Source organism: Lepus europaeus, chromosome 5, assembly GCF_033115175.1.
Source record: "Lepus europaeus isolate LE1 chromosome 5, mLepTim1.pri, whole genome shotgun sequence".
Taxonomy (NCBI): Eukaryota; Metazoa; Chordata; class Mammalia; order Lagomorpha; family Leporidae; genus Lepus; species Lepus europaeus.
In genome coordinates this window covers 48,320,297-48,333,102 of record NC_084831.1, presented here as the reverse complement: position 1 = coordinate 48,333,102, position 12,806 = coordinate 48,320,297, and positions in this window count along the sequence as shown.

Genomic DNA, 12,806 nt, shown 5'->3' with positions numbered 1-12,806 from the left:
CAACTAGAAGTTCCCTCAACAGGGAACATAAATAACTGCTGCAGTTTTTAAAGAAAAAAAAAAAGTGTATATATGTTAATAGGAAGCAACATCAAGTTACCTAAGAATAATGAGTTTGGGAAGTTCACAGTTCTCTTTAACAACATCAAAAAGTATGCATGTATATGTTTACGTATACATAGAAAATTGTGTTATGATATTCAAGAAACTGCTTATTCACGTAATAAATATCTTGCGAGTGCCTGCTATGTGCCAGGAATTGTTCTACCTGCTGGGAAAACAAATCCTTTGCCTTCAGGCAGTCCTGTTAGCATATACTGTCCTCTGAGAGTTCGACAGAGCTCAGCCCCAGAGATGGGGTTTAGAAGCTTCTAAATGGAGAAAACTAACTCCTCGTCTATATGGTACTTCATTGTACTATTTGAAATTTTATGCTGCAATATTCTTTGTTTCCAATATTTTAATGGCCAAAAAGCATTTTTAAATGTGCAATTTTTTTTAAACTTTTATTTAATGAATATAAATTTCCAAAGTACAGCTTATGGATTACAATGGCTTCCCCCCCCCATAACTTCCCTCCCACCCGCAACCCTCCCCTTTCCCGCTCCCTCTCCCCTTCCATTCACATCAAGATTCATTTTCAATTCTCTTTATATACAGAAGATCAGTTTAGTATATATTAAGTAAAGATTTCAACAGTTTGCCCTCACATAGCAACACAAAGTAAAAAATACTGTTGGAGTACTAGTTATAGCATTAAATCACAATGGACAGCACATTAAGGACAGAGATCCTACATGATATTTTTTTAAGAATTGATTAATTTTCTATGCAATTTCCAATTTAACACCAATTTTTTTTCATTTTCAATTATCTTTATATACAGAAGATCGATTCAGTATATACTAAGTAAAGATTTCATCAGTTTGTACCCACGCAGAAACACAAGGTGTAAAAATACTGTTTCAGTACTAGTTATAGCATTATTTCACATTGGACAACACATTAAGGACAGATCCCACATGAGACGTAAGTACACAGTGTCTCCTGTTGTTGATTTAACAATTTGACGCTCTTGTAATGGCGTCAGTAATCTCCCTAGGCTCTAGTCATGAGTTTCCAAGGCTATGGAAGCCTTTAGGGTTCGCTGACTTCGATCTTATTCCGACAGGGTCATAGTCAAAGTGGAAGTTCTCTCCTCCTTTCAGAGAAAGGTACCTCCTTTTTTGATGGCCCCATTCTTTCCACTGGGATCTCACTCACAGAGATCTTTCATTTAGGTCTTCTTTCCAGAGTGTCTTGGCTTTCCATGCCTAAAATACTCTCATGGGCTCTTGAGCCAGATCCGAATGCCTTAAGGGCTGATTCTGAGGCCAGAGTGTTATTTAGGACATCTGCCATTCTATGAGTCTGCTGTGTCTCCCGCTTCCCATGTTGGATCGTTCTCTCCCTTTTTGATTCTATCAGTTAGTATTAGCAGACACTTGTCTTGTTTGTGTGATCCCTTTGACTCTTAGACCTATAAGTGTGATCAATTGTGAACTGAAATTGATCACTTGAACTAGTGAGATGGCATTGGTACAAGCCACCTTGATGGGATTGTATTGGAATCCCCTGGCACGTTTCTAGCTCCACCATTTGGGGCAAGTCCGATTGAGCATGCCCCAAATTGTACATCTTCTCCCTCTCTTTTTCCCCACTCTTATATTTAACAGGGATCACTTTTCAGTTAAAATTTAAACACCTAAGAATAATTGTGTGTTAATTACAGAGTTCAACCACTAGTACTAGAACAAAAAAAAATACTAAAATGGATAAAGATTTACATTGTACATCAACAGTCAGGACAAGAGCTGATCAAGTCACTGTTTCTCATAGTGCCCATTTCACTTCAACAGGTTTCCCCTTTGGTGCTCAGTTAGTTGTCACCAATCAGGGAAAACAAATGATATTTGTCTCTTTGGGACTGGCTTAATTCACTCAGCATGATGTTTTCCAGATTCCTCCATCTTGTTGCAAATGATCAGATTTCATTGTTTTTGACTGCTGTATAGTATTCTATAGAGTACATGTCCCATAATTTCTTTATCCAGTCTACTGTTGATGGGCATTTGGGTTGGTTCCAGGTCTTAACTATTGTGAATTGAGCTGCAATAAACATTAATGTGCATGAATGTGCAATTTTTAATCAAGCAAATCTAAATTAAAACAAGATAATATTTGCCTGTTATATTAACAATGATTTAAAAAGTAATTATATTGGGGAGGGGGAATATGAGCAAACAGGCTCACTCAAACACTTGAAGTGTTTGCTTCAAAGATTTTGTAAATCAAAATACTTCAAAAAAGCATAATCTTCACTATGAGAATACCATGTGTAAGACCGGAATTTAAAAGATGTGAATTTCCATGATAGTGAACAACTATATATTAAGGTGTCATTCATTTTATAATGGAGAAAAAAAAATCAAGAGACTGGCTACATGTAATACCCATTGGATGAGATTCTGTGACTGCCTGATTCTGAATGCGCTCCTCATGGTTCATGTCTCTTACACTTATCTTCCCTATCAATCAGTGTAAGTTTATGAGTCTGGACTATGCACTGCCACTAAAATAATGTTGTACAACCTATCTTTTATTTCGTTTCCCATGTCCTTTTTTTTTTTTTTTTTTTTTTGGTAATCATTCAGTGTAGTGGTGTGGAGAATCATGTACCAATTTATTTGTGTAAATGTATGTATTCACATACATGCACTTTAAAAAAAATCTGCAAAAACCTGGGCAGCAGGATCATGCATGACTTCCATTTTATTGTTTATGCTGAATGTTTTGTTTTCCAGTTTTTCTATAATGAATCTACATCACTTTTCTTAATCAGAAAATAAATGGTATTTTGTGAAGGAAAGTATCATAAAATTGTTAAGTGCTATGCAGATGTCATAATAATAGATGATATTTCTTGTGTTTTTAGTTTGTGCCAGACACCAAGTGCAGTGCTTTACCTGCTTCCTCACAGCAGCCCTTTAAGTCTTAAACCACCATTACATTTTATAAACACAGATGTTCCTTGACATAAGTTGGGATTCTTTCCTTGTAAACCCATTCTAAGTTGAAACTATCCTAAGTCAAAATGCATTTAATACACCTACCCTATCAAACATGCTAGCTTAGCCACACAATACACTGTAGGGTAACTGGCTGCTAACCCTTCATGACGGCGGGGCTGACTGGGAATTGAGCTCACCGCTATTGTCCAGCCTCACCAAAGTATTGGAGCATACTAGTCTTGGAAATGATCCAACTTGAAGTAGAGCTTCTACTGGATGCATACCACTTTTGTGCATCATAAAGTCAGAACATTGTAAGTTTGATCCATTGTAAACCAGGAACCATCTGTTATGACACAAAAGCTTGCAGAGTATGTTCCTAGGTCACAGAAGTAGGAAGGGGCTGAGATTACACCCAGTCTGACCCCAAACTCTGGTCCTTCATACTTATATCAAGTCGACCCTTCTTTATGACCTAGACAGACAGGACCCCTGAATTACAGGATGTTGTTTCATGATGAGAAAAAGCAGATTTGATGTCGAAAACAAAATATGCAATGTGGCACAACAGGTTAAGCTACTGCCTGCAATGCTGCACCCCATATCTGAGCATAGGTTGGAGTCCCAGCTGTTCTGCTTCTAATCCAACTTCCTTGTACTGTACCTGGGAAAGCACAAGAAGATGGTTCAAGTCCTTGGGTCCCTGCCACCCATATGGGAGACCTAGATGGAGTTTGGGGCTCCTGGCTTCAGACTGGTCCGTTCCTGGCATTGTAGCATTCGAGAGAACCAGCAGGTGGAAGATCTTTCCCCATCTTTCTCTGTCACCCTGCTTTTCAGAATAAATAAATAAATCTTAAAAGAAAAAAACCTGACCAACCCTTCAGCAATCTCTCAGTTTAATTTCAGACCAGCCTAAATGAAGAAGGTGGTGGAAATCCACCCATCTCCTCCTTAAAGGAACCTTAATCTTTGGATGAGATTTGGATGACTCATGTCATCCTTAAATAGATATAAAGAAACCCTCAAAAGACCAAGCATGGTGAGCTTCATGTATTATTCCAAATATGTGAGAAAAGGGTATGGGGAAAACTGAGCATCTAACTCAGCAGGCACAAATCTCAACTCTGAACACCAAAGGCACTGAAGTTATGGAGAAGGAAGAGGGCCCAGAGAGTTCTACTCAGAACCACTTTCCTCTCATCGCTATTGCAGCAGCATCATCACCAAACACACCTCCCCCCAGAAAACCATGCTGTGATCAAAGGAAGCACATCTAAGTCAATCTGTGAGACTTACTGTTGATGATTTACAACCTATAAAGGAGCAATAGCATTCCCTTTCTTTAGAATGCATCTGCCATCATTTGATATGGCTTGTGTGTCCTTCAAATGTTCACTTGATTGGAGGGAGGTGGTGGAAACTTTAAGAGGTAGGACTGCATGGGAAACCCTTAAATCTTGGAGGGTGTGTCCATGAAAGGGTGCTCTCAAAGGATCCCTTGGTAGTTCTTAGGAGAGGATTCTTATAAAGGGGGCAAACCTGACTTTCTTCCTGTCTTCTTCATGGCTCAAGGTATGGCTGCTGACTCCAAACACACATTCCCATCACTGCTGTCTGCCATCCACTCTCTGTCATGGGGCCCTCACCAGAACTGAACTGACGCAAGTGCTGTGCCCTTGAACCTCCAGAACTGTGAGCTAAAGAAACAGTTTTTCTCCATTAGTAGCTTGTGTCAAGTATTTTGTTAGGAATGAAAGCTAATACGGCACTTTATTTTAAGATATATGAAAATTTAAAAACCTAGAAGATATAGAATATATAAGTTTTATAAGCCTACTCCCAAACTTTCTCTCTCTCCCTCTCTCTCTCTCTCTCCCAGCTCTATTTTTTTCATTAGATTTTCAAAATTATTTATTTATTTACTTTGTTTGAAAGGTTGAGAGACAGAGACAGACATAGAGCCAGGTCTCATATGCTGCTTTACTCCCAAAATGCTACGTGGGCCAGGCTGAAGCCAGCAGCTAAGAACCCCATCCCAGTCTCCAGTTTTGGGGACAGGAACCCAAGTACTTGAGTCATGATCTGTTGCTCCACAAGGTGCGCATGAACTGGAAGATGGAATCGGGTAGGGCCAGGCCTGGAAGCCAGGCAATCCCACACTGTCCCAAGTGACATCTAAACCACTGTGCCAAGTTCCTAATGCTTTCTGTTAGTTTTAAAAAATGTTTTTATTTATTCAATAATCATAAGTACATTCTTAATATAACAACTTTTTTAAAGTTTTATTTATTTATTTGAGAGGTAGAGTTACAGACAGAGAGAGGGAGAAACAGAAAAAGGTCTTCCCTCTGTTGGTTCACTCCCTAGTTGGCTGCAACGGCCGGAGCTGTGCCAATCCGAAGCCAGGAGCCAGGACCTTCTTCCTAGTCTCTCACATGCATGCAGGGGCCCACGGACTTGAGCCATCTTCTACTGCTTTCCCAGGCCATAGCAGAGAGCTGGATTGGAAGAGGAGTAGCCAGGACTAGAACCAGCGCCCATAAGGGATGTTGGTGCCACAGGCAGAGGATTAACCTACTGTGCCACGGTGCTGGTCCCAACAATAATTTTAATATTACAAAAAAACTAACTCCTGATCATGATTTTCCATCCAGATTTGCTTCTCAGAGAAAACCAGCTATCTGTATGGTCTGCTCTTTGCATTCTTCTGGGCATGTCTAATCACAAACATTTACCATGGAGAGACACAGTTTTATCTCACAGGCATTGACTTTTTAAATATATGAGTATAAATAGCATCACACAATACATATGGCTTGTTTTTCTTTGCTGAGACACAGATTTGAGTCTTTCATGAACACATAGAACAACAGATGTGTGCATCCCTGTGTTCCTAGAGTCAGGCTCACAGAGGTTAAAGGTAGGCTTCAAACTGCAGCACCCTGATTCTGACACTTGGTAGCTCTGTGACACTGGGTGAGTTACTCGCTCCAAGTTACCCTGTCCTCATCCAAAAAATAGGAATGAGGGCAGCACCATGAAGAGGAACACATGAGCTGGGGTTTGTGAAATGCCTAGCACAGGGCATGCTCTATGCACCTGCTTGCTAAATGTTAACAACTAAACAGCTGAAGAGTGCAGCAATGGGGTGTTGGCTCTCACGTGGGTCACTCTGGCTGCTGGGCTCCCTTCAGAAGCAGCAATGATCTCCAACCCCCCCTTCCTACAAGGACACAAAGATCCAGTAGAAGAGAGAGCACTGGAAATTCCGCTATGAGGAGAACTATTGTGCCTGTCTTCTTCCCTCTCTCCCAGGGCTCTGTCTGGGCCAACTCACACCCCTTAGTGCCCAGCCTCACCCTTTCCTACAACCTTGAAGTCTCGAGGATTTTCCATTGCCAGGGACAGTGAATTGGTGAAGCGTCTCCTGTGGAGACAGGGCCCACTCCGGAGTATGAGAAGGAGTGTTGCCCGGTATCCACCAGGCCTCTCTATCACCCAACCCGCCTTCCCGCACCTGTAAACAGGTGAGTTCTGATCACTCCACCATGACCATGTGTGTCCATCTAGCACCTCCTCTCCATCCCCACTACCATTGCCAGACAAGGCATTTCCCCTTTGAAAGCTATAGGAACCAATGTCTGATAAATGTTCCTAGACAGCTTAGCTCATTTTCTGTGCTCCTCTAAGACTTTGCATGACTCCCTGTTACTTACAAGACTTAGTCTGGGTGAGTCTAATATTTTCCCCAAGGCACTCAGACAAGGAGGAATTACAGCCAGAGTGAGTGGCAAAGTTTCTGGAATTTTGTCACAAAGTTATAGAAGGAGTCTTCCAAAAATTCATAGAAATGGATATTATGAAAAAAATTTGTGTACATTTCAACACTTTTTGCACTCAAATGAACATTTTTTAAAAAGGATTTCTTTGTTTTATTTGAAATGCAGAGTTACAGAGAGCCAGAGGCAGAAATAGGGGGAGAAATAGGTTTCCACCTGCTGGTTCACTCCCCAAATGGCTGCAATGGCCGGAGCTGCACCCATCTGAAGCCAGGAGCCAGGAGCGTCTTCCAGGTCTCCCATGTGGATGCAGGGCCCAAGCACTTGGGCCATCCTCTACTGCTTTCTTAGGCCACAGCAGAGAGCTGGATTGGAAGTGGAGTAGCCAGGACTCAAACCTGTGCCCATATGGGATGCTGGTGCGGCAGGTGGCAGCTTTACCTGCCATGCCACAGCACCGGCCCCAAATGAACTTATTTTAAAAATCATTTATTTTATTTATTTGAGAGAAGGAGAGAGAGATCTTCTATCTACTGGATTATTTCCCAAATGCCCACAACAGCTGAGGCAGTCAGGTCAAATCTAGGAGCCAAGATCCCCATCTGGGTCTACTGCATGTATGTTAAGTACCCAAATACTGGGGCCAGCACTGTGTCCTAGTAGGCTAAGCCTCCTCCTGCATATTGGCACTGGTTCATGTTCCAGCTTCTCCTCTTCTGATTCCACTCCCTGCTAATAGCCTGGGAAGGCAGTGGAAGATGGCCCAAGTGCTTGGGCCCCTGTACCCACATGGGAAACCTGGAAGAAGCTCTTGGCTCCTGGCGTTGGTTTGGCCCAGTTCAAGCCACTGTGGTCATTTGGGGAGTGAATCAGCAGATGGAAGACCTTTCTCTCTGTCTCTCCCTGTATCTGTAATGCTACCTCTCAATTAAACAAATAAAAAGTCTTTTTTAAAAAAAGTACCGAAATACTTGAGCTATCAACTGTTGTTTCCAGGGTGTACATTAACAGGAAGCCAGAATCACAAGTAGAGCTGGGGTGCAAAATCAAATACTCTGATATGGAATGTGAGCATCCCAAGCAGCATCTTAACTGATCTGCCCAATACCATCTCTACTTCTTTAATTACATTTTCCAATAATTTTTTGAAGTGCCCTTGTACCCTGAGAAGTTGCTTTTTGTTTTTAGATGTCCTAGAAACTTGAATGGCAACCAGAGAGAGAGAGAGTAGCTGAGCAACAATTTTTAGGTCTCTTGTGCCCACCCTCGAGCTCTTTGTTCAGCTGTCAATGCACTACCCTGCTCAGTGCTGAGTCTGTTCCAACCACGGGGGACATTCCTTGCCATTCCACCCCCCGCAACAGGTGAGATTGGAGATGGCTGTGTTATCCCAACTTAGAATGGTTCTCCTCATGGAAGCACAGCTTTCCTTTTGGATCTGGACCTGAGAGCCCTTTCCCTGTAAGCTAGTTTAAATTCCAATGTTTACTGTCCTCCCCAGAGTGCTGACAGACCTGCCTGGGCTCTCACAGGCTTTCTTGAGCCACACCCCTGCTTCCTGGGAGGCTGAATCTCATCCCTTGACTTGTGAGGCTGGAACCCTGCTTCTAAGCAGTCCTCATCTCCCAGCAGTCACTCCTGAACCCCTGCTGAGCCAAACCAGACCCTCAGCCATGGTTATTTGGCCTGTGACCAGCCCCTGCATATGCTTATCCCAAATGGCTGATCTAGGGGTCCATGCCTGAGCCAGCTGTTGAGTCCTTTTAACCAGGTCTCTTCTTTTTCATCCCTACCCTTCACAACCACTTTTATTTTTTTCAATAGAAGATGGTACTCAGGGTGGAAAGGTTAGCATATCTACAATCTTATTGTATCATATGGGTATGTTTCACCCCCATTTTCAAGAAAGATTTATTTTATTTATTTGAAAGGCAGAGTTAGAGAGAGAGACAGAAAGAGACAATCTTCCATCCGCTGGTTCACCTTCTAAATGGCCACAACAGCTGGGGCTGGGCCAGGCAAAAGCCAGGAACCCAGAATTTCCTCTGGGTCTCCCAGAGAGGTCCAAGCGCTTGGACCATCTTCCACTGCTTTCCCAGACATATTAGCAGGGAGCTGGATCAGAAGCAGGGCAGCTGGTCTTGAACTGGCTCGCATATGGAATGCAAGCATCAGAGGCAGCAGCTTAACTCACTACACCACAATGCTGACCCCTTAACCCCCATTTTATAGTGAAAGAAACTGAACCCCAAGCGAGTACATACCCTCTCGGGATAACAGCGAAAATTTGAGCCTGACTGATAGATCCCAGATTCCTTGCTCTTTCACTACTCCCAGGTTCTTGAAGAAAGTGAGGGTGAAGTGACTGTTCTCCCATTTGTACCTGGGAGCCAGGTGGCTTTCAGGAAGCTTCTGCATCATGGTCTGCTCTCATCCATTTCCCTAGCTCTTTCCAGATTTGTCTGCCTGGAGGATGGGAAAAGCTTGGCCGATATCAGTTATGTTGACAGATGAGATGTACTGCATATAATACCATAAAACATTTGGTGTATGGATCATGAGGAAGAGTTTTATCAAACTGCACACGAGCTTATTCAAAAAATAATTGTCCACACAGCCATCTGTGCTTTGGGCTGATGGCATTTGAGATAAGGCAAGGATGGCATCTTGCAAATGGTGCTACAATCTTGCCACACTAAAAACCATCATCATCTCAAGAAAAAAAATCTGCTTTAGTAGATTCATTCTCCACTAAAATAAGACTGATGTGCCAGGGGCACAAAGAAAGTTGGCCCCTGGGAGAATCACTAGTTGTGCCAGATTCAGGTGTGTTTTGTGGTAGGTGCTGGGACTTGCCAGAGGAATGGTGAGGATAGTGGCAGTGGGGTTTTGTGAGGTTGGAAACTGGAGCAGAGTATCTTTATCAACAGTGAGAGGCAGCTTGGGTACAAAATATCAAGAAACAGGATCAGATTAAACCCAAAGCAGGAGTGAGCTTGGAACAGAAAGTGGACTGGAGTAGCTGTCAAATTCAGAATCCACCATGAAGGCTTTGGATGCAAGGACCAGAGGAAGCTCAGGGCAAGAGAGGACAGAGCCGAGGGTCTGCCAATGGAGACCCACTCTCTGGAGATTGTCAGAACATCAGTAGCTTAGCTGGGCATAATCTACAGAAGTAGTTCAGAAGATGGGGACAAAGCTTTCTGATATCCTCCTAGACTGCAGACCCCTGGCAAGCAGGAATCATATCCTATTAATACCAATATCCTTCAGGAAGGACAGGTGGTGAGTGCAAAGGTCTACTGAACACGCAGATCTGAGAGAAGGGCCTGGGTTGAGTAAGAGGCCCTGTGGTTGACTTGCATCTAGGCTTATGCATAGATGGGCAGCCTTGGGCAAGTCGCTTTACTTCTGTGAATCCTAGTTTGTGAGCAGAATGAAGTAGTTGGGTGATAAATGTAATGCCTTTTTCAATGTTATTAAATATTCTGAATCAGTGAATAAAAGCTGTGTTGGCAGGTTTATTAGCACTCCTGGCAGCTGACCATACCATAGCAGAAAGACATCCCTATAAATGCTGGGCAAAGCAAGAGGGATGAGGGCATGGCCTCCCCTTGAAGGAGTGCACAGGTGCAGAGGGTAGGAGGAAAGGTTCCTAAGGAATTACAATGCAGAGTCACAAACAGTATCAGAGTGCTACCAGGCCAAAAGAGGATGTCACTCCTTGTTTTGTAATAGTAGGGAGGGCTTCTCAATGGAAGGATGCCATTTGATAAAGAGTCCCAAAAGATGAACTTTAATCCACCAGATAGAGAATGGAGGGCCAAGTAGAAAGACCATCCAGACAGAGAGAATGATATGTGCCAAGTGCACAAATCAAGGGACTTAGGATTTATCAAGGGAGACCCACGATTTCACCCAGAAAACAATGGATGTTCTGGTGGGCAGGAAAGGGAAGTGAAAGGAGAGGAGGTGGGAGATGCTGAGGGGAGACAAATAAAATGTCATTAGATGCTAGGAATACATTGTGTCCATCTTGCCTACCCTGCTAATTACCACTAGGGAGCTAACAGATAGAACTGTGAACTAGGCATGACAATGGGAGGTACATCTTAAGCTATAGCCTATGAGTCGCTGAAGCAACAAGTTGTGCAACCAAAATGTCTTTCATGGACACTCCTCTTTCTTTTATACATCCCTTCCAGCTGCTTCCTCCTTCCCCACCCCTATTCCTGGGACTGGAAATGGGGTGGGGAGGAATTGGAATCGGGAAACACCTAACACAGGTGAACCTCCCATTTGCAAGATGAGAAGGCTGATGTTCATGAAAGAAGTGACTTTCTCAACGCCTCAGAGATAGTGAGTGGCAAGGCTGGGAATAGAGTCCCCGTCCCTCTGCTTTTCTGTTTCAAGACTGTGATCCTTATGATTTCTTCATAGGTGACTGCTCTCAGCTGCCGTGAGAACAGCTGTAGGGCCCATCAGCCTTTCTTAATGCAGGACAGGACACTGCGAGAGGCAAGCCCTGGGGCAGGGAACTGCACTCTGCTTGCCAATCTCCAGGCCACTGGCTGCAAATCCTGCTCCACAGGGGGCAGCTCAGGTGACACTGCTGCCTCTGATGGTTCTTGTGTCCCACACTGACCATCCAAGAACTCACCTCAAGAGCACTTCATTTTCTTTCACTGAAAATTTACAAATTAAGGAAAGAAACGAGAGAAAGAGAGAGGGAGAATTCTAATTTCTCTCCAACAGAACAAAGAACTGAGGTTTGGCATAAATTCTTGACGCAAACCCTACCTTCATCAAATAAATCGTATTATTATTTAATGATAGTAGCTGACTTGTATTAATCCCTCTCAAGTGCCAAGTTCTGTGCCAATGGTTCACCGACATCATCATTAATCCTCGCAAAATCCCAGAAAGGCAGCATCATCTCTGTTGTGTAGATAAAAAAATGAACACAGAGAATCCAGGTCCCATGCCCAGCGTTGCACAGCGACAGCCTGGCAGCATCAGGATTTGAGTGCAGACTTCCCTTTCTCCAAACTCCATTTTTAAGAGCTCTGTGACCTTGGGCAATGCAAGTTTCTCATCTATGACACAATGGATAATAATAAAAGTTCATGTTGTGGAAACACTTGGCAAATAAATAAATAAAAATAAATAAAATAACTCCTACCTATCAGGATTGCTGTCAGGATTAAATGAGTTGATATGGGAAAGTGCTTTGTAAACTGCAATACACCATACAAATTTTATCATTATTATTATTCCAAAAATATGGCTGTCCCCATCAAATAAAGCCGTCGGTGGCATATATTTATGACAACATGCCTCACAAACAATTTCCATTCTGACACGTTGCCTCCCTATCGTGTTATTAAAAGGTTAAGGAAAATGAACAACCAAGGATTAAGATTAGATCTTTCACACATGAAACCACAAAATCAATAGAGCCCCCGTAATCTATTCGGTGATATGAAGAAATGTACTGAGGTGCCTGCAACGATTACTCAGGGAAATGTCAACAGGTATTGACAAGAAACCTGGCAAAGCGGCTGTGGTGGAGGCATGACTGCTTCCTGCCTCAGCCTAGCGCCTTCCTTGGTGAACAGAAACTTATATATCCTGAGAACTCGGGGGGTGGTGTGAGAGCCCAGGAAAGGAACACTTTTCATTCTCCCGAAGTTCTGAAGAATTGCTCTGTCTGCAAGTGGGTCAGAGCTGCTTGGGGAAAATGACAGCCTAAGCAGCACCATGGAGAGCGTGTGATTACACCTGTTTGTGGTCAATAGCAAGTCCCTTTTTAAACCTGCTATTATTATCCTTACGTTATGATGGTCATTGTCACGGTTACTGGGAATTATTTAGCATTTAGAGGATGCCAACTATCTTCGTGGACACCTGTGGGGTTGGGGGCCAACTCTGGGGAAAAACAAAAACAAAACAGAGTTATACTCATAAGAGTTTA